General features: G+C 39.3%; 1 protein-coding gene across 1 annotated transcript in view; it reads left to right on the forward strand.

Annotated features, from left to right (window-relative positions):
• Positions 1-20,074, forward strand: part of LOC117985681 (neuropeptide SIFamide receptor-like) — a 185,762-nt gene extending 165,688 nt beyond the window's left edge. Inside the window, exon 4 of the transcript XR_011237245.1 lies at positions 20,039-20,074. The gene's annotated coding sequence lies outside the window, so the exon portion shown is untranslated. The remainder of the gene's footprint in view (positions 1-20,038) is intronic.
• The last annotated feature ends 401 nt before the right edge of the window (positions 20,075-20,475 follow it).

Raw genomic sequence — 20,475 nt, forward strand, 5'->3', positions numbered from 1 at the left:
ATTTTAACATTTGTTAGGTATGATTATTATGTAAGATGTAATGTAAAATGTATAAAATTAACTGTAGATTTGATGTTTTAAGCAATGTTAGTTGATTATATTAGGGGATTGAATAAAATTTTAGTACGCTTTTTTAGTAGACATGACTGATACGATTATGTAATACTATTTCATTAATAAAAAATTTGTAATTCATCGATTTGGAATTTGGATGCAAACATGTTACAAATCTTTTACCTAGAAAAATTGTAAAGGAGAAGTAAGTCTCTTCATATTTAAGTAATACATAATCGTATGAGTCTTTAATAAAAATATTGCAATATACATAATATATAATCATATTTACTGACTGTGGAAAAATATAAGCAATCTAAACATATTTTAATACTGTCTTCACTAATTTTCTACATATCAATCGGATAATGCCCTCTATCAGATTTTTTGGATTGACATTATTCTAATTTTTTAAAAAATACGAAAAATATTGATAAAAATAATTATGAGTAATATAAAACACATTTATTTAATTACTCTTTTTTACTAATACCTAATATAACATTTTTGGGCGATGTAATTAATTGTAATAATAAAAATATTTTGAACACAAAAATTCTAATGCATATGAAAAATATCTTCGAAAATATAGTTTAGTTTATTTTTTGTGCTATATAATTTTTATTTCAAGCTGTTTTAAACTGTTTTGGAAACTTGAAATGAAGCCTTTCATAAAATCGCCCAAAATAATTTTAATTAATTAAATTTTAGTATTATGCTATTGCTTATCTATAATATACGATTCCAATTTCTTATAATATGTTCAAAATATGCATTACAACTACAACGAATCTAAGGTAGAAAAATAGTAAATACTGATTTGTTCTAAATAACAATTTTTCTTAGTAATTAATTAATAAATGTAGATTCTACATAATTTTTCTACGACTAATATTTATAATATTATTTTTGCAATCAATACCTAAGTTTTGCTATTATACAGTTTATTTACTAAAGCAACTAACATAAATCTATATTAAGAATTAACTAGGAAAACAGTGAATTCATATTTTCTTATCTATTAAACGCATACAAGGATTTAATTAATTACATTAATTAACACATTATTTTTTAGTTTATATTTGGAATTTTGGTTTAACATCGTGGTGAATATGCAATTAATAATTATTTTTAAGAGCACTGACAATTGCATTTTAAATTTGATTGAGCTAAGAGGGTCATGAATAATGTTTTAAAGATTAAGTCACTGTCAGGAAAATGTAATAGAGCTGGTGAACCAAAAAATTTTAAGATCACGAAAAAGTCACAATCTATTTTAATAGAAAGAAACAAAAATGTAAGTACAGCTTCAGTGCGTTTAGTATGAGATTTTACTGCTCATCATACTTCTAATTGAAAATTATAGTTTCATCTAAACACAATTAGGTCAGAGTAAAATGGACTTAAACGTTCCTTGACTTAAAGTAAAAAATTCAATAACTTTGATTTTAACTACACAACGCTACGCTACGCTGCCAATTGAACGAATTTGAGTTTTCTCACTATACTGTAACACTCATGAAGTGTCATGATGTTCAAATCCTGTCAATGTTTGTGTAACGTAAAATCATATACTAAGCACATAGGATTGCGGTTGCTCTGCTGAGTGACCGATACCTATTTATAGTAGAATCTCATTAATCCGGCACTATTAAAAACCAGAGAGTGCCGGAATATTCAGCTGAATTATATCTATAAATTATTATTAATTAATACATAAAAATTTACTATAATTCATAAGATAAGCATTTTTTAAAGGCAATACAATGTATTTTTGTTCATGTTCTACACTTTTTTTTAAGTGTAACATCTCATATTTAACTAATTACCTAATTTTAAAATAATCCTTGATTGAGGTCTGGTTTTGTGCAACTTGGTGCGATCGGTGGGTGCCGGATTATTGGACGTGTCGGTCTACAGAAGTGTCGGATTAGTGAGATTCTACTTTACTTACTCTAAATGTACCCCAAACATTATAAGCTGGTAAATAACTTGCATATATCGCTCACCAGCTCTAGGTGTATAAGATACGAAACCGTTGTTTTTCATACTGTAATTAATCGCTTTTGAGAGCATCACCTGCAACTATGGAATATATTTGAATAAACTAATTGGATGTAAAATCTGTTTCAATTGTTTTATTTATTCTCAATCATTTTTTGGGGTCCGTAGTAAAACAATGAACCCTAAAGGGTGGTTACGCACTCATCCGATCTGAGTTCGTGAAAATACGTTCCGAAGTAGTCATACACCGAACTATTGATGGAACTATTTGTATGGTAGCTTATGACTTATGTCCGTATTTTGACAGATTCGGATCGGATGAGTGTGCGATCGCTCTCATCCGTGAGAATATCTCGGATGTGCCTCGGATTCAAATGATAATATGACGTAGATATGTCAAAAATGCCCACTGAATAGCTTGGATTTGGATCAGAGATCCTATTTGGATTAGTGCGTACCTACTTAAGCAATATCCGAATTTGGTCCGAGTTCTGTATATCCGTATTTCCAACAATTCGGATCGAATGAGTGTGTAGTGTGTGCTCTTAAGTTTTTAAGTCATTTAGTCCTTATTTTAAAGGTGAACCGTACTTTCGACATCACAGTTGCTCATAGAGTTAAAATGGCACGTGAGAAGTCATTTTGTACGGACTATACCTATAAGGATGCGATCTTGATGCGATGAATTTATTAAAGTCGCAATGGTATAACCAATATTTCACAAAAATGATATCTTTTGTGACCAAAGGCTTCTGTCGGGTCAAGGAATTAATTCTTTACATTAAAATACCACCTTATGTAATAAGCGACATGGATTAATTGATTTTATTGTAAAGCACTTCAATTCATACCTACGTAACATAATATTATTTGCATCCTTACGTAAGGCATTTCGATCATTATAACATACTAGCTGACCCGCCCCGGCTTCGCTCGCTTAGAAAATCGAGGTGGAGGTTGAATTTCCAAAAATCCTGAAACATATTATTTCATTTGTGACCGAAAATCCTAACACAAATTTTTGTGCAAATAACTTAAAAAAAGACGGACTTTCATACAAACTTTCATAACCTATTTAATCCCCTTGGTAGTTGAATAATCAAAAATCGTGAAATGCCAATTTTCATTGATGCAACTTCAAAAATGACGGACTTTCATACGAACTTCCATCCCCCATTTAACCCACTTAGAGATAGAATTTCGAAAAATCCTCTCTTAGTGGATATTCACTCTTTACAAACAACACACCTTCAAAATTTTATGTTTCTAGGACCAGCCGTTTAGGCTGTGCGTTGATATATACCTAAGTCAGTCAGTCAGTCAGTACTTTGAATTTTATATATTTAAAAAAAAAGAAATAAGCTTGTCGATTATGTTCGATGTGCCTTATCTTATCGAATGATCGAAATGCCTAACGGCTTAATTTTCTGTAACCCAGTTAACCAGAGAAATCTGTATAGTACAACGTGCAGCATGCGGTATCCACCACCCACCCTCCCACTACTACACATGCAGGAAAGCAAGCAATACGCATCACCATGCAACACCACCACAGTTCACGACAGCTGTTAGGGGTTCAAATAGGGTTCAACTGTTTAGTACATTTGACGCAAGTAGCCCTAAAATAGTCCTATTTTTCTTTGATATTATGTCACCATAACCTAATATTTGACAATATATTATACCTAATTCAGGATCAGGATTCAGGATCAAATCGAAAGTTCCCTCACTCAAGTTCACTACAATACCGGACTATCCTCTGGATACAGATTGCAAGTTGCAGCCAAGTGCTAGTCTATAAATTTAAAAAAATCCCGGCCAAGTGCGAGTCAGGCTCGCGCAATGAGAGTTCCGTACTACAGTTTTTGGACATTTTGCAGGATAATTCAAAAACTATGATACATAAAAATAGATCAAAATCTGTTTTAGAATGCACAGGTAAAGACCTTTCATATTATGATACCCCACTTGATATTATAGTTATCTTACTTAGGAAATTGAAAATACTATTAGTTCATGACCACAATTTAATTTTTTTGTGTGATGTAAGCCTAAATTCACAGTTTTCAGATTTTTCCCCTAATGTCAGCTACAAGACCTACCTACCTGCCAAATTTCATGATTCTAGGTCAACGGGAAGTACCCTGTAGGTTTCTTGACAGACAGACAACAAAGTGATCCTATAAGGGTTCCGTTTTTCCTTTTGAGGTACGGAACCCTAAAAAAAGTAAAATATAGATCCAATTTTTTCCCGAAACAATCAATGTAGTAGGTAACAATGAACTCGTAAGATGAAGTTAAAAAGTTCTATGTAGGTATGATCTTGAAGGGTTTTCTAAGAATTTCGTAAAATACATTAGTCAAAAATCCGGCTACAAAGGAAAGTCTAAATCTAAAATTTGGAGCCACAAAAGAGTGACGGCTTACAAATTACACCGATCGCTTTGACGACAGACCAATCCAGTTTAGGGCTACTATACACTACGAATATGTGAGAGAGCCAGCGCGTGCCAGACCTTCGTTATTTTATAAAAGCTGAAAGTTTTTCTATGCTTATTGTCCCCAACACTGGGAGGAACGATCAGTATACTATGAAGTTTCGATCATCATGATGGCTTTGGGAGATAACAGGTTAAAGGTGTAAAAAAGTATAAAGTCAATGTATAAAGTCAATTTTTTTATATTTTCTTCGAAATCCAGACAGTGTCGTGGCAACCCCCTGCCAGACGCCCTTAAAGTTTATCAAGGGCTTAAATTAAATTCAGCTGTGGTCCCAAGGTGCTAGAATATTCGTCTGTCTGTCTGTCTGTCAACGTAATGTACCTACCTATCTCATGAAACGTCATAGGTAGAAAGTTTAAATTTTCCCAGCAGTGTATTTCTATTGGCGCTATAACAACAAATAATATTCCTAAATGGCCGCCAAAATGTAAATTAAATTAAAAATTAAAAATTACATACTTTGTTCGATGATACGGTCCCTTCGATCAAATTCGACTCGCCTTTGTAATTTTTTTTAAAATATAACTTAAACTAGTCAGTTTTCAGTGGAAATCTGGTTATAGAACCTAAAAACTCTTGCTTATAAGGCTTTAGACGCTAGAGTACAGTGCGCCGGGAAGGTCTTCTAAAATCACTGGAAAATTATAAATGAATGCTTGTAGCTCATAGACATAGTAAATGCAGGGACCTTGAACTAGTAATATTGGGTCACCTGGTCGATAGCATGACCCGCTTCTACACGAACCTACAGACATCCTTATCTAACTGGAGAGGGAAATAAATAAACAATTTATTATTCTAAGATTTGATCTCAACAGAACATATTAACGCTCTTTTAAACTAATCTACGTCTAGTAGGTGATTTTGAAAAATTAAAATGTTTTAAAATAAAAATTGTAGGTAAATAATCAAAGCAAAAAGGAGAATAAAATCAGCTTTTAGTTTTTAAAAAAAATGTTTAAAAAATGTTTTGTAATAGGTAAATTTAATTTTGACAATTTAGAAAGTCAATCAGGATAAAATTTTATTGTTGTCTTTAGTAGGTAACCAAAAAAAAACAAAACCGGCCAAGTGCGAATCAGACTCGCGCACTGAGGGATCCGTTACAACAATCGTATTTTATTGACATTTTGCACGATAAATCAAAAACTACTTACTAGATCTCGTTCAAACCAATTTTCGGTGGAAGTTTACATGGTAATGTACATCGTATTTTTTTTTAGTTTTATCATTCTCTTATTTTAGAAGTTACAGACACACATTTTACCACTTTGGAAGTGTCTCTCCCGCAAACTATTCAGTTTAGAAAAAATGATATTAGAAACATCAATATCATTTTTGAAGACCTATCTATAGATACCCCACACGTATGGGTTTGATGAAAAAAAAAATTTTGAGTTTCAGTTCTTAGTATGGGGAACCCCCAAAATTTATTGGTTTTTTTTTCTATTTTTGTGTGAAAACCTTAATGCGGTTCACAGAATACATCTACTTATCAAGTTTCAACAGTACTCTTATAGTTTCGGAAAAAAGTGGCTGTGACATACTGACGGACAGACAGACAGACAGACGTGACGAATCTATAAGGGTTCCGTTTTTTGCCATATGGCTACGGAACCCTAAAACACTTTTAATTTGTTATTTTTATAACTACAAAACTTAAAGATGAATTTTGATTTAGAAAGGTAAAATTTTGTCACATTTTTAACTTTTCCATCCATACCTATTAATCGATATCTATACTGACAGGAAATTGTCTGTCTGTCTGTGTGTCTGCTAGCTTATCATGGCGCAACTCTTCAACCGATTTCGACGTTTGGTATGTACATAGAGAATTGCATTTCGGAGAAGGATATGGTTACTTTTGATCTCGGAAAATCAAAGTGCCCACGGGATTTTCAAAAATTTAAATACATGTGGGTGAAGTCGCAGGTAATTTCATCATCATCGTCATCATCATCAATCGATAGATGTCCATTGCTGGACATAGGTCTCTTGTAGGGACTTCGACACGCCACGGTCTTGCGCCGCCTAAATCCAGTGGCGCCCTGCGACTCGTCGTCCACCTGTAGTGGTGAGTCTTCCCACGCTGCGCCTTCTGGTGCGAGGTCGTCATTCCAGCACCTTGGGACCCCAACGTCTATCGGTTTTACGAACTATGTGCCCTGCCCATTGTCACTTCAGCTTTGCAACTCGTTGAGCTATGTCGGTTACTCTAGTTCTCCTACGGATCTCTTCATTTCTAATTTGATCACGTAGAGAAACTCCAAACATAGCTCTCTCCATCGCCCGCTGAGTGACTCTGAGCTTTCTTATAAGGCCCATAGTTAGCGACCATGTCTCGGATCCATATGTCATCACTGGCAATACGCACTGTTCGAAAACTTTGGTCTTCAAGCACTGAGAAATTTTGGACAAGAAGACATCTCGAAGCTTCCTGAACGTTGCCCAACTGAGTTGGATTCAACGGCTGACCGAATAGGCAATAGGCATATTATGTTAATTAAAAAGTAGTAGTATGCAACAGGGCAAGCAACCTTGAACTACTAATATTAGGTCACCCGGGCCACGCCACGGCCCGCGCGGCCGCCGTGCGCCGCCGCCGCCGCCGCCGCCGCCGCCGCCGCTGCCGCCGCCGCCGCCGCCGTTTACAGACCTCGTGATATTATATCCCTACCTGCTCATCCGGAGTCCGGACGTGATACGTATATCACGTCCGGACTCCGGATGAGCAGTAAAATGGACCTAAACAGCCTTGAATTGAAGTCAAATATTCAATGCCACTGATTTTAATTTCGCAATGTTTCCGCTTGGAGCGCTGGCTGTAGAAGTGTACACAAACTTGAGCTTTAAAACAAGGCAATCAGGATCCAGTTTACTGTAACGCGGAAGTATTTCGACTCTCGAATTTGGTTTGGTTTGGTGAGACGTAAAATCTTGTACTACGGGTACTGTGTTTCTAAGGTAAGGCATTACGGTATTAGGTATTTTGAGGCTTGCTGGTGGTTAAGACATTAAGTTTTTTTTTTTTTTTCAAAAATTACAAAAGAATATTTACACATTATAATTGCTGGTTCTAGCTTAAACCACGTGGGTACATAAATACAAATGCTGGAGTCATATATTGAACCATACATAATTATTCTACATATTTGTAAATACTAATCAGTATACCCATATTTTAAATGCGAAAGTGTGTGTGTTTGTTGGTTTGTCCTTCAATCACGTCGCAATGGAGCAACTGATCAGAGTGATTTTTTGCATGTCAAAGACCTGAAGAGTGACATAGACTTTTTATCCCAGAAAATTAAAGAGTTCCCACAGGATTTTCAAACACTTAAATCCACGGGAACCAAGTCGCGGGTATCAGCTAGTAGGCTATATTTTTTTTAATTAGAGATCCATACGAAAATTGCAAAATGCTACCCGTGGGAAGCCGGGGCGGGTCACTAGTCCATACTAATATTATAAATTGCGAAAGTGTGTCTGCCTGTCTATCTGTCCCTCTGTCTGTCTGCTAACTTTTCACGTCTCTCTGTCTGTCGATCTGTCGATATCTGTCTGTCGAAAATCTGTTTAACGGATTTCGATGAAATTTGGTACAGAGATAACTTGCATCCCGGGGAAGGACATAGGCACCTTTTGATCCGGGAAAATCAGAGTTCCCACGCGGACAAAATCGCGGGCATCATCTAGTGCTTTCTAACTTCCACAGCTTTTCCCACTGCACCAGATGGTTCGACAAAAAGTTTGACTAAAAATGGCCTTTACCGGTGGCCATTATTTTCAGTTTGGGCCACTGCTCGCTAACGAGCCGTCCGTCCTTGAAATCCTGCAAGCCTGCAGCCTTGCACCACTGACCCAAAACGCGGTTCATGGCCCTCCGCCCTCCGCCCTCCGCTCTCCGCCCTCCGCCGCGCAAAGCCTCCACCGATCACATAAAGCCTTTATAGATATTCCGACAGGGCGACAACATAAGATAAGATAAGATAAGTTTATTAATTGCAAAATTGTATGTACATAGGGTCTTAAAAATATTAAAGTCCAATTACAATCTGCCATCAATGGCGCGCAATTTTACAATAGTGTCAGTTACACATTTAGTTACTATTAACATAGGTACTAAAAAATAAAAAATAAATTTAAAATATGATGTCAGAGAAAACCTAAAATAGTCTTATTTAAGTGCATGTTAATATTAACATAATAATAAATTAATTACATTGATGAAATTAATTACTTAATCAAATCTCGAAATTAAGCCTTAATATGTCGTACGAAGTCATCCACTGTATAAAAATTTTTTTCTTGCAACCATTTTTTTAATTTATGACAGAATTGTTTAAATGGAAGCATTTTAATCTCCATCGGCAATTTGTTAAAGATTTTTATGCACATAGAGTAACAATTTTTTTGGTATAATGATGTTTTGGAGATCCTATCAGACACTAATTTATCTTGATTTCTCAATCCTCTTTTTCCAACATTATCATGCAGAGTTTTGAAATAATGAAAGTTCGTTTTGACAAACTTTGCAATTTCTAAAATGTACATACATGGAAGTGGCAATATTCCATGTTTTTGAAAGACAGGCTTACATGATTCATAAGGAGGCATGTTAAGAATAGCTCGTAGATATTTTTTCTGAACTATGAATGCCTTATGAAAATCTGTTGAATTTCCCCATATAATCAGGCCATAACGGAGTACTGATGACACGTAACCATGGTATGCTGTGAGAGCAGTATTCAAACTAGCAGTCTTTACTAGTCGACGTAATACGTACACAAATCTATTTAGTCTATTACACACATTATTTATCTGATATTTCCATGAGCAGTTTTGATCAATTTCTATTCCTAAAAATCTACAATTTGTTGTTTCATTAATTTTATGGCCTTTATAGTTAACATTAAGATTTACATGTCGTTTATTATAATGTCTAAACTGAATAAAATTAGTTTTATTAATGTTGATACATAGATTATTATATTCTAGCCATTTAATTATTGATTCTACGGTATTATTTATTTCAGCTTCGAATTCACTTATGTTATTATTATTATTATATACTATTTAGTTTAGTAAGTACACACATTTTTATCTAATACTGGTGGATATAAGTACCAGCGTGGTACCAGCAAGTAACTCGGCATGTGTCAATATAAAATAGGCACGGGATGTTCGCGCTCCCGATCGGCCCGTGATATCACTGGGGGCCATGCCTGAAAATCAGCGCTGCAGTCGACCGGCTGCAGCAATAAGCTGAGGCAGCGCCCCGTTCGGCCAAGATAGACTCTAAGCTAGTTTTAAGAAGTGGGTGCCTGGGTCTTGGGGAACCAAGGAGCATGGACACTGGTCGGCTCCTTGGTTCCCCAGGGACTACGGCACCCTACCTGTTTCTACCTATTTGTAAATTTGGCTGAATAAAAGGTTTTTATTATTATTATCGATATATCTACTCTCACGCCCGTGTACAAGATAAATATATATAACAGCCAAAAGAAATATAATATACTTACATACATAAAAATAAATAAACCTACATAAACATTACATACATACATATTTGTACCGGGCGGAGGATTACACCCCGGCAGGGGAGACCAAACGGCCGGGGGTCAGGGCGACAGGTGAAGAAATCGGCGGACTATCCTAGCCGAGTCCAGCAAGACCGCTTTTTGCATCCTGGCTGCGAGCGAACTGCCACGGAACCCCAGTCGCCTCAGATGGTGAGCGAGGCTGACTGGGATCAACCCATTCGCAGATATGACGATTGGGATGATTTCAGTGGACTCCACATGCCACATGTCGGAAACCTCGTGAGCCAGATCGAGATACTTGCGCTTTTTCTCCGTCTCAGCTCTCACGAGGTTCTCGTCATACGGAATGGTGATGTCCACCAAAAACACCCTCGACTGTGCCCGGTCCACCACCACGATGTCAGGCTTATTCGCTAGAATAGTCCTGTCCGTGATGATGGACCGGTCCCAATAGAGCCGGACTCCGTCGCGCTCGAGTACCGGCACCGGTGTGTACTTGTAATACGGCAGCCTCTCATCCAGGAGACCGTACTTCAGAGCAAGCTCTTGGTGAAGGATCTTGGCTGCTTGGTTGTGTCTGTGCAGATACTCAGTGTTGGCAAGCGCTGAGCATCCCGAAAGCACATGTCTGAGTGACTCGCCGGGATGGCGACAAGCTCGACAGATGTCGTGAGTGCCATCCTTCAGAATGTACTTTCGGTAGTTCCGCGTCTTGACCACCTGATCTTGTATCGCACAGACAAAACCCTCGGTTTCCCCGAAGAGGTCACCAAAGCGCAGCCACTGCACGGACGCTTTTTTATCTACGTGTGGCTCATTAAGAGCTTTAAAAAAGCGTCCGTGCAGCTCCTTCTCCCTCCATACGGCCTCCCGGTCAGAGGTGCTAAGTACCACCGGTTTCTGCCACTCGGTTTGGGCTAAGGACAGTGGGGTGAGTCCTTTATCACATTCTATGACCTCTCTATGCATGGGGGACCCCCTCATCGTCTCAAAGTAGGTTCTGAGGTTGGCTATCTCCCGGTTATGCATGGTCTTGACGCTCAATACGCCTCGACCACCACACTTCCGCGGGATATACAACCTCATCACAGACGATTTTGGGTGGTGCATGCGATAAAGAGTCATAGTTGTGCGGACTTTTCTGTCCAGGGCGTCAAGTTCGGTCTGAGTCCATCTGAGCACGCCAAAGGTGTACATGAGAACGGGCATGACCCAGCCGTTATAAGCTCGGACCTTATTGGCGCCTGACAAATAACTTTTACAGATTTTTGTCAGACGGCCAAAAAAGGCTTCGCAAACAGACTGTTTCACGTCCGTCTCTTTTACCCCTAGCGACTGTGACATGCCCAGATACCGGTATGACTCGGCTTCAGAGAGGGTTCTGATGGTGGACGGCTCGAGACTCATCTCAGCCGAATGAGTTACCTGTCCCCTTTCCACATGCATGACCGCACACTTTTCCAGCCCAAGCTCCATCCTGATGGAATTGCTGAAGTCAGTGGTGACATTCAGCAGCTCCTGCAGGCGGGTGGCATTGGGTGCCAGCAGTTTGAGGTCATCCATGTAGAGAAGGTGAGGCACTTTTGTTCCTCCTCTCCGAAACTGAAAGCCTGTCCCCGAACCCTCCAGCAGAGTGCTGAGTGGGTTCAGAGACAGACAGAACCAAAGCGGGCTCAGACAATCACCCTGGAAGATACCCCTTCCTATCCTTATCCGGTCATCGGCAGCCGCCAACCGCTCGCCATGGAGACACAGAATCGTACTCCATTGCCCCATGCATGCCCCGAGGAAGTCTCGAACTGTACCATCGACTTTGTACAGCTCAAGGACCCTCAGGAGCCATGAATGGGGCACCGAGTCGAATGCCTTTCTGTAGTCGATCCAGGCAGCGGAGAAATTCCGACGGTTGCGTTTGACCAGTTGGCCCGCAACGGAGTCGATGAGAAGGAGCTCCTTAGTACCACGACTACCGCCCCGACATCCGTTTTGAGCCCCAGATATGATGTTATTCTCGTCTACATGACGGGAGATCTTGAGGCTCAAAACGGATGTCAGTGTCTTGTAGATGGTAGTAAGACACGTAATGGGACGGTACTTAGCTGGATCAGTGGTATCGGTGGACTTTGGAGCTAAATGAGTGATCCCAGTAGTGAAAAGGCTCGGGAGTGTCCTCTGCTCAAGAGCCTCTTGAAATTGTCGAGCCAAGGTCGCATGGCAAACCGAAAAACCCTTCAGCCAGTAGTGATGCAGTCCGTCGGGTCCCGGGCTTTTCCAGTTCGGGGCCCGCCTTACTGCCTTATTATTATTATTATTATTATATCCGCGACTTCGTCCGAGTGGATATATGTTCCGAAAATCCAATTTTCCGGGATAAAAAGTAGTCTATGCTAGTCTCCGTGCTTGCAACTATCTTTATGCTAAATATCAAGTCGATTGGTTGCTTAGTTAGGGCGTGTTAGTGGGTTGGCTCGTCTGCAGATGCCAATACCCGTTAGTTAAAGCTTTATTTGCATTTTGTTTAACACTAACCTTGTGGTGACAACTGCTTACAGTGATATTAAATTGGATTGAAACAAACTTGGTAGGAACAATAAACTTGTAAATCTTTTTTCTAAAAAAAAAAGATTCCGACGAATTGAGAACCTCCTCCTTTTTTTGAAGTCGGTTAAAAAATGATATGAAATGTGCGCTTTTCATATCCTGTAGATTGGTTCGAAAGTTAAAGTTCCCGGACAGTAAGTACTACAGCTGTTACAACAGCTGTCCAGAAAAGTAAGTATGGAATTTCATTTCTGGACAGTAGGTATTACCTTTTACAACAGCTGTCCAGAAAAGTAAGTATGGAATTTCATTTCTGTACAGTAGGTATTACAACAGCTGTCCAGAATAGTGAGTATGGAATTACATTTCATATCATAAGTTTGAATTTGGAATAATGTTTGTTCCTCACTGCTGCCCAGAAAAGTAACTATGATAAGTTTGAATTTGGAATAATCTTTCTTTCTGAATATTGTATCTTGTATATAAATTTTTTTATAGAATTTTTAATTCGGATCTCTACCGTATAGCAAAAATTCAAAGCAAAAATTTAAAAAGTTAGATTTTATGAATTGACTGTTCGTTTAATAATAATTTATTATTTTAGTAATAATTTATTATTACTTACTACCTAGATGATGCCCACGACTTCATTCGCGTGGATTTAGGTTTTTAAAAATCCCATGGGAACTCTTTGTTCCTCTCTCTCAATGAGACTGAACTCTCATCGTGTAACCACAACATTCAGCTGAGTTCGGGCCTTCTCGTTGGCACGACACATTTTAGATAATAGGTACCTATTAGATTTTAAGGAATGTTTTTTTTTTGTAAATATTTGTGTTTGTGTTTATCATGTGTCGGATCAACTAATAAACTTCTATTCTATTCTATTCTATTCTTTGATTTTCTGGGATAAAAAGCAGCCTGTGTGCTTCCCTAGGATGCAAGCTATCTCTGTAGGTACGAAATACGATTTCGTGAAAATTGGTCGAACGGATGGACCGTGAAAGGCTAGCAGACAGACAGACAGACACACTTTCGCATTTATAATATTAGTATGGATATGGATTGATTATATTACAGGACTGCCCAAAAAAATTAGAATGTAATGTTTTCATGGTTCATATATTTATGTATGGGCTATCGTTAGAATCCTTGTAACATCTCGAATGACACAAAGTTTTTTGGCAGGGCAGTCGTGTATCGGGGTCCCAGCAAGGTAACCTCCCAGCAGTGTTTCCATATGTAAATCGAGAATTACCGTGTTCAAGGGTTAAAATTACAGTGTTTCTAGATTAAATTACGGTGGATTAGCTAAAAGAATACCGTGTAAATTACCGTGTCATTTTTAAAAGAAAAAACGTCATGAATTAGCTTTTTAATCAGCTATTAATATTATTCTGAATCTGATTCTCCTAGCATAGCAATATCTTTTTCATATACGGATTTATTCATATTAATATTTTGTTAAATCTCATTAGTTTTACATTTTACTCCTTCCTAATTGCTTGAATAAGGACGAAATACTACTATTACGCAGTATATTATGAATTTTTAACGTGATTTTGTATAACGGTGACACGGTCAAGGTAATGGCCATTTTACCTTGACGGTAGATTAGGGCTGAATTACGGTGCATCTACGGTAATTACCGTGTACATGGAAACACTGCCTCCCAGTGTGCCTGGGTCCCTGGGGCCTGCTGGTCCCTTTTGGATGCGTCCGAGGGGAAGAGCAGTATTCGGGCCGGTGCGGTGCGGTGAGAGATTTTGTGCGCCTCGGACGTGAGGTAGGGGACCTCGTGAGTGGGTCCCCGGTGGAGAGTCCGCCGCCCTAGGCGCAAGTCGCTGGCTGATCGCGGTTGATTGTTTCGGTGTTCCCATGACCCAGTCGCCAGGTGATGCGCAGGAGCGCCTCTGGGTTCCAGTGGGTAAAGTCAAAGTCAAATGATTTATTCAAAATAGGTAATAAATTACGCTTATTGATGGTCTGGTATGGTGTTAGATTTGTAAGATATAGTGGTGATAATTATAACGCAAACTTAAAACTAAAGCTACGAGGGTTCCAAACGCGCCCAGGTCTGAGAAGAGCCCACAACAAACTCAGGTATTCCGGTCGCTTCTCAGCCGGCGAGTCCCACATACCTTCCCTGGCTAGCTGGCTGGCTGGCTTCCGCGGGAGATGCGTAAACGCATTTCCCAGCGTTAAAAAAAAGGGGCAGTCGTGTATTTTATTATTTTTAAAAGCTTGTATTTTAGTTGGTCGGTAATTAAGTGACAAAAAATAGTTACATTTCAGTAAAAACGCGAGGAGCATTGAATTTAAATAGCCATCGATTGCGGTGCAGCGCAGCATCGGCCTTGAACTGATTCCGGATGTAGGGCGGGCGGGACGTGAGCCGACCGCCCGCCCGCCGGTGTACCGGACGACACCTGTGCATGTTTAGGCGGATTGTTGAAGAGGCGGCCTTTGCGATAACCTAATATCGCAAACCCATATAATATATTGTAAAAACCGATGTGCGCCAAACCGGTACCATTAGAAAGGCAATAATGCGAATATGGTTTTAGACCACTAGTTTTAGTGGATGCATTAGGCACATTCTTTGTTTAGCGTAGTTAGTAGTAGCACACGCTGGGTATCCACTAGTTGTATCTAAATATATAAAAGGAAAAGGTGACTGACTGACTGACTAACTGATCTATCAACGCACAGCGCAAACTACAACTGACAGACTTTGTCACTCAGCAATAATGTATTTTCAAAATCGGTTCAATAGTGCCAGAGATTACATCCTACAAACAAACTTACAAACACCTCTTTATAATATTAGTATGGATCATGTTCTTTTTTAATAAATTTCCAAATGTCTTCCATGTCTGTCTGTGAGTTATTGTCAAATGCACCGTAGATGCAAACATCAAGTGTCCGCCGCCTCTTGACCCATATCTGTGACCTATTTACCGCAACGCAGCGCGGGGCGGGCGGCAGCGGCGGGCGGCGGCCGGAGGGCGGGCGGAAATGAAAGCCTACGTTTAAATTCAATATCTGTTCCGTAGACAAGCCGTGAGAGGTAAGAACGCGTTCACTGTTAATAATGCCTGACTTCACACCTTACGGTATTGTTAGTAGCGGGATCGCTTTTGAAATAGTACGCGACAGGTCGAAATGGCAATCGGGGTATGAGTCGGGGGGCGGACGCCCTGCACACCGTACGTCACCCGTGCTATCCCGCACCAGGTTAGCGCGGGGGTTGTGCGGGTATGCGGGACGTCCCCACCCCGAATGCCATCTCGACCTGTCGCGTACTATACCGACACATTTCTGAATGGAAAAATGAAGGGATGTTTTAATTGGTTTTAAAAGACTTCCAGCAATATGTTACGTAAACATGTTATTCCTATTGACGAAAAATTCTTAGTGTGAACTTAAAACCTAACCTTAGAACCTAATAATATCTAAAACTTTTAATTTTCATGGTGATCATTTTGGAATTTTTATTACTTGTTATTATGGTGGCACTAAAAATACACACTGTAAAAATTTCAACTCTCTACCTATTACCGAATAACAGTTTATGAGATACATCCCACTGACAGACGGACGGACAGAAGGACGGGCAGACGGTTTAGTAAAAGGGCCTCTTTGACATCCTTCGGAACCCTTAAAACGGTAGATATTGTGGATAATTCCGTTGTACACAATCTCTAAACTAAACTGAAATGGTACCTCTAAATCTATTGCTATCCCATTCATAATGTTGCTTGCGGAAAAGGATAGCACTAGATTTACCACCGTACTCAGAGTCGCTAATCGTTACTTAAGATTGAGTTAAAACGAGACAGATTTATGTTAGAGATATAGCTCTGTCTTGTTTTAACTAAACTTAAGTAACGGTTAAGTGACTCTGAGTACGGCGGTTAGACCTGTTAATTTAGTTTAGTTTAGAGATTGTGTACAAGAGAATCGGCGTCAATGTGTTGTTCGATTGGATGCGCCACCGTACCAAATAGCTCGAAGATTCAATAAGTCCGGCGATGTCCGGAGATGGTACAGGAAGCGTACCGGCGATAGTAAACACGTGACGCCCCCGGCCTTGAGGGGATCTAGACTGTTTGTACTGTACACACACTCACACACACACACACACACACACACACACACATACACATACATATATCTATCCATACACTTACTAACTCACACACGTTTGCTTGATATCGCTGATGATAATATTGTTAAGGAAGAGCGGTGTCTTCTGACACAGGAGTAGTTCGCCTACTCCTAAAAGAAGGCTCCAACCTCCTACAGCTACTGTTAACTTAAGTTATTTGAAATAAACTATTAAACTATTAAATAAAACTGAATAAGCTACCGTGCCAAATAGCTTCATGATTCAATAAGTCCGGCGATGTCCGGAGATGGCACAGGAAGCGTACCGGCGATAGTAAACAAATGGCACGGGACGCCCCCGGCCTTGAGGGGATCTAGGTAAGCGGGTCAGGCTTGCAATGCCCTACCTAGTCTAATGTGCACTTGACTGTTTGTACTGACTGTGTTACCGCTGCTTAGTGTTACAAGTGAGGAGCTGTCAAATAAAACTGAATAAGCTACCGTGCTAAATAGCTACATGATTCAATAAGTCCGGCGATGTCAGGAGATGGCACAGGAAGCGTACCGGCGATAGTAAACAAATGGCACGGGACGCCCCCGGCCTTGAGGGGATCTAGGTAAGCGGGTCAGGCTTGCAATGCCCTACCTAGTCTAATGTGCACTTGACTGTTTGTACTGACTGTGTATACCGCTGCTTAGTGTTACAAGTGAGGAGCTGGCGAATAAAACAGAATAAGTATTTTACGCTTCTGATCAAAATACTGTTTTTTTAATCTGGATGTTTTTTCCCACTGAATATAAAATGGAAAAGGTGACTACCTTTTCCTTTTATATATTTAGATAAAGAAGCTATACTTTAGAAGACCTCAATCTAAACATAAGCTATTAAATATATAAGAGGAAAAGGTGACTGACTGATTAAATGACTGACTGGTCTATCAACGCCAACTCAAACTACTGGACGGATCGTGCTGATATTTAGCATGCAGATATCTATTATGACGTAGGCATCCGCTAAGAAAGGATTTTTGAAAATTTAACCCCTAAGGGGGTGAACCCATATGGTTTGAAATTTGTATAGTCCACGCGGACGAAGTCGCGAGCATAAGCTAGTAAATTATAAATGGCGCACTATTCAGTAAAGCCTTCTTTCCGTAGTCCTTTTTTCCGTGCGTATTTTTTACAAAAGAAATAAAAGTAAATCAATGCAAACATTATCGTCAGTGTATCTAATCGTTCATCAGCCAAGGTCGTCCACGCTCGACTTCCGCCCTTCCGAGTTCCGACACACGACTTGACTTAATATCCTCATGTTACATCCCCTACTATGATACCTATTTAAAAAACCGGCCAAGTGCGAGTCAGGCTCGCGCAATGATGGTTCCGTACTACAGTCGTATTTTTTCGACATTTTGCAGGATAATTCAAAAACTATGATACATAAAAATAAATAAAAATCTGTTTTAGAATGCACAGATGAAGACCTTTCATATGATACCCCACTTGATATAGTTATCTTACTTAGAAAATTGAAAATACTAATTATTAGTTCATGACCAAATTTTTTTTTTTTGTGTGATGTAAGCCTAAATTCACGGTTTTCAGATTTTTCCCCAAGTTTCAGCTATAAGATCTATCTACCTACCAAATTTCATGATTCTAGGTCAACAGGAAAAACCCTGTAGGTTTCTTGACAGACAATAAAGTGATCCTATAAGGGTTCCGTTTTTTCTTTTGAGGTACGGAACCCTAAAAAAAAATGATGACTAATATTCCTCTTTGCCCTCCAACTAAGCGTTAAGCTTGTACTAGGAGTAGGTACGACAATAGTGTTCCGGGTGGGGTTTGAACCGGTGACCTTTCGGACTTCAGTCCGCTCCTCTAACCGTTGAGCTATTGAGGGATTGAGCATCCGTAGGAGAACCAGATTAAGCGATATAGCTCAGCGGTTTGTGCAGCTAAAGTGGCAATGAGCTGGACACAGTTCAAAAGACTCATAGGCCTTGGGATCCCAAGGTGCTAAAACCTAAAAAGAAAAACTCAAGAACTGGCAAAATATTCAATGAAACCAATAGTAGTATCCCCATTTCCCATACGGTTTTGTCCTAAACTCGGAGAATTGTAATTAATCTCCACTTCGATAACATCAACTACGTTCAGAGTTGCTCTCCCGAGTCCCGACCTTCACACAGTTGGGTATTGTTTTTGGCACACTTTCGGCTTAACCTCATGTGGAGAGTTGGAGACCAATAAAATAGTTTGTATGAGGAAATCCGTCAACATGCGTCCATAGGTATCAGTTGTTTTTCTGGAGTTACCTTCGAAAGTTCTAAACACATTTTTTACTGCAGATTATATTATTTAGGTTAACCTCAATCAATCAATCAATCAATCAGCCTATTTGCGTCCACTGCTGGACATAGGCCTTCCCAAGAGCACGCCACCACACACGATCCTCCGCCTTCCTCATCCACCCACTTCCCGCTATCTTCTTAAGGTCGTCAGTCCAGTAGGTTAACCTAAATAATATAATCTGCAGTAAAAAATGTGTACGGAAATTTCAGGGATTTGGACATCTTTGGGCTTAGGGAGAACTCACCGCTTTACACCGTGTTAGACAATGAGTTGGTGAATCACCTGACAGGTCTTTTGCTTGCTAGCAAAGAGTAAGGAAAGACATGTAGGTATGTTTACCGTTCACTGTCAACCGCTCGCTGAGCAGTTCAGTTCCGGACCAATATTGACAGCAACTAACGACCCTATCATCTTTGCCGACGACGATCACCAAACTTTTCAAAAAGACGTCGCACTCCATCGGGTTCTTTCACAAAAGATGGGCTGCATATTCAATTATTTTAGTCAAAAGATTTTTTTATAGTTTTCTTTATTTAGCCATAAGTTAGCCCTTGACTGCAATCTCACCTGGTGGTAAGTGATGATGCAGTCTAAGATGGAAGCGGGCTAACCTGGAAGGGGTACCGACATTTGGTACAGAGTTAGCTTACAGGCATAAGCTATTTTTATCCCGGGCAATTCCAAAATTCGACGGGCTTTTTAAAAACTCTAAATTCGCGGGCATAATCTAGTAGGTACCTACTTATAAAACAACTAGCTTATGCTCGCGACTTCGTCCGCGTGGACTACAAAATTTCAAAACCCTATTTCACCCCCTTAGGAGTTGAATTTTCAAAAATCCTTTCTTAGCGGATGCCTACGTCATAATAGCTATCTGCATGCCAAATTTCAGCCCGATCCGTCCAGTAGTTTGAGCTGTGCGTTGATAGATCAGTCAGTCAGTCAGTCAGTCAGTCACCTTTTCCTTTTATATATATAGATTACGCAAGTCTGTATGTCTGTCTATCTGTCTGTCAGATGACAGACAAATGCACAAATTTTCTCTTTTTAATATTGTGATATAAATATAGGTTAAGAGTTTTCTGTGTAATATGTTATATGGATATTTCCTATATTTTGATTTCAAAGTAATAAAAGTAAAACAAACTAAGTAGAAATATGCATTGGTGCCGATTCCGTTTTCTTTCTCTAAGTTAAATTTAGAGTATCTGCATCTTTTTCTTTTCAATATTGCTAAAAAAGGACGGAACATGAATTTTACATTTAAACTTTGGAAGACTAAATTTAAGTGCGCTCTACAAATTTAAACAATAGGCTCGAGACTGGCAGCTAAAGTCACGAGGTTTGACAGCTCTAACTTAAATTT

Source organism: Maniola hyperantus, chromosome 10, assembly GCF_902806685.2.
Source record: "Maniola hyperantus chromosome 10, iAphHyp1.2, whole genome shotgun sequence".
In the NCBI taxonomy this organism is placed as follows: Eukaryota; Metazoa; Arthropoda; class Insecta; order Lepidoptera; family Nymphalidae; genus Maniola; species Maniola hyperantus.